Source organism: Triticum dicoccoides, chromosome 1B (assembly GCF_002162155.2).
Source record: "Triticum dicoccoides isolate Atlit2015 ecotype Zavitan chromosome 1B, WEW_v2.0, whole genome shotgun sequence".
Lineage (NCBI taxonomy): Eukaryota > Viridiplantae > Streptophyta > Magnoliopsida > Poales > Poaceae > Triticum > Triticum dicoccoides.
The window spans coordinates 476,753,623-476,756,702 of NC_041381.1; the positions used below are offsets into that span (position 1 = coordinate 476,753,623).

Here is a 3,080-nt window from a genome sequence, read left to right on the forward strand (position 1 = left end):
GGATAAGGTGCAGAAGTTATCAGGTCTGCGATGTGTGAGTACCATGCTATCACACAAAAGTTCATCAACTCCAACCCCACCCCACCCCCTTCGGTCGCCAATGTTACCAGGACAGGGGTAAATAAGTTATCGGGTCTGCAATGTGTGAGTTATCATTCTATTCATAGAAAAACTACCGGGGATATTTAATCAACTCTTCGAAGAAAAAAGAAAAAGGAAGCAACAGCGAATGGTCAAATAGTATGATGTGCATTCTTTTGCACAGCAAATAGTCTAGTTGAGCTGGTTAGTGTGCGTTTCACATTAGAGAAAAAAATCACGGCAGTCAATGCCATAGTCTTCGGATTCTTCCCACTAAATTCGCCATCAAGTTAGGAAGTCGTTCACATTTAAATCTTGAACAAAGAGGCACTACGCAATACATTCATAGTCTGGCGCTTTTGACAACAACAAAGTCTGGGTTAATTGATTACTGTAGTGGTGCACCTGTAGGAGGTCGAGGGTTCGAATCCTGTCCTGGCCGCCCTTTCTTCCCTTTCTTTTTCTCACAGAGTGGAGCGCCTTGATGAATCTTGACCGCGTGATGGGAATCGGACGAGGCGAGCGAATCGTACGTGCCTGTCGCTAACGACCAGTCGGCAGAAATTTAGCTTTGTCGTTCAAAAAATGGTACTAAGAAGTATGAAACTGAGACTAAAAACTAAACCATCAATGAGAGAAAAACTGAAACACAAGGAGACTAAGAACTATAGAAATCCTCAACTAAGCTGGGTGTGATGCTCCTTGCGATCCAGATCACGAAAACTTGGAGCCGCCGCCTGCGGGGTCAACTAAGGTACGCCCCTTACCCCAATCCCTACCCCTGCATACTGAAAATTGCATGGTGTGCATAAAAAGCTGAAATTTAGAAATGATAGAAACATCTTAGTTGGTTGAAATACTGAGAAGGAAATCTGAAAAAAATTTATTTTACCTAGGAAATGTGAACAACTCAAAACTTGACTGGATGTGAATTTCCATTTCTTTACAAAAGAGCACATGTGTAACAACTAGTACTAGCGGCAGATTTCCCATAAGGTTATAAATAATAAACTCAAAACTTGATAGAAAGTGACTTTACATTACTTTTCTGCTGAGCACAAGAGTCTGTGACACCACACCCTCCGACGCATGATGAACTACACTAACACATGAAATTGCTAGCGCTGCCCAGAAGATAAACAAAACAATCCTCCCTATCTTGCATCAAGCATGCGAACTGAACATGCAGATCTTTGACCAGTGACCATGATGATGAACTGAAATCGGGCACAAGGAGACATAACACCTAGGGCAAAAAGTTGGACAGGAAGGGCAGTAGGGAGACGAAATACCTTGCGCCCGCGCCGGCGACTATAAGCTTCGCTACAGACGTGAGCTTTTTGATGGCGAGCACGATGGGAAAGGTTCGTCGAGCTCCTCTCCAGACCAACATCCCCCCCTATAACCGTCCCAGTGAAGCACGCCTTCTCGCCGCAGGAGGCTCGTCGCCCGCCATCTCCGCCCGGCCGGCCTTGCCGCTAATCACCGGTGAGGAGCCCCCTTCACTTCGCCGTTTCTAGCCATCTCGGTCAATCCCATCCAATCCGCTCCCCAGCTAAACAAAGGCATCCGCCCACGACTAAGGAAAGCGGGTCGAAAAAGTGTGACCAAATGAAGAACCGCAAACCCGGAAAGCCCAACAAAGCCCGTGACAGAGAACGATCTAGTATACACATGGTTGAGGACTGATGACACGCAGAGATTGGTGTGCATCGGACGGACAGAAAAAACACTACCTGAAGCGAATTTAGAATCAGACGTTTGATAAATAGTAAAACTGTATTCGAATAATGATGGAATGTCCCTGGTTATGGAACACTCTATTGGAAATATGCCCTAGAGGCAATAATAAAATGATTATTTTTTTTTTGTTCATGATGATTGTCTATTATTCATGCTATAATTGTGTTATCCGGAAATCATAATACATGTGTGAATACATATACCATAACATGTCCCTAGTGAGCCTCTAGTTGACTAGCTCGTTGATCAACAGATAGTCATGGTTTCCTGACTATGGACATTGGATATCATTGATAACGGGATCACATCATTAGGAGAATGATGTGATGGACAAGACCCAACCCTAAGCATAGCACAAGATCGTGTAGTTCGTTTGCTAGAGCTTTACCAATGTCAAGTATCATTTCCTTAGACCATGAGATCGTGTAACTCCCGGATGCCGTAGGAGTGCTTTGGGTGTACCAAACGTCACAACGTAACTGGGTGACTATAAAGGTATACTACAGGTATCCCCGAAAGTATCTGTTGGGTTGACACGGATCGAGACTGGGATTTTTCACTCCGTATGACGGAGAGGTATCTCTAGGCCCACTCGGTAATGCATCATCATAATGAGCTCAATGTGACCAAGTGTTTGGTCACGGGATCATGCATTACGGTACGAGTAAAGTGACTTGCCGGTAACGAGATTGAACGACGTATTGGGATACCGACGATCGAATCTCGGGCAAGTAACGTACCAATTGATAAAGGGAATTGTACACGGGATTACTTGAATCCTCGACATCGTGGTTCATCCGATGAGATCATCGAGGAGCATGTGGGAGCCAACATGGGTATCTAGATCCCGCTGTTGGTTACTGACCGGAGAATCGTCTCGGTCATGTCTGCGTGTCTCCCGAACCCGTAGGGTCTACACACTTAAGGTTCAGTGACGCTAGGGTTGTAGAGATATTAGTATGCGGTAACCCAAAAGTTGTTCGGAGTCCCGGATGAGATCCCGGACGTCACGAGGAGTTCCGAATGGTCCGGAGATGAAGAATTGTATATAGGAAGTACATTTTCGGCCACCGGGAAAGTTTCGGGGTTCACCGGTATTGTACTAGGACCACCGGAAGGGTCCCGGGGGTCCACCGGGTGGGGCCACCTATCCCGGAGGGCCCCATGGGCTGAAGTGGGAGGGGAACCAGCCCCTGGTGGGCTGGTGCGCCCCCCTTGGGCCTCCCCCTGCGCCTAGGGTTGGAAACCCTAGGGGT

General features: G+C 46.6%; 1 long non-coding RNA gene across 1 annotated transcript in view; it reads right to left on the reverse strand.

The window, feature by feature from the left end:
• LOC119342517 overlaps positions 1–1,646 on the reverse strand; it is a 5,178-nt gene extending 3,532 nt beyond the window's left edge. Inside the window, exons 1-2 of the long non-coding RNA XR_005165643.1 lie at positions 1,374–1,646; positions 487–869 (exon numbers count right to left, since the gene is read on the reverse strand). This is a non-coding gene — a long non-coding RNA (uncharacterized LOC119342517). The remainder of the gene's footprint in view (positions 1–486; positions 870–1,373) is intronic.
• Positions 1,647–3,080: the final 1,434 nt, after the last annotated feature.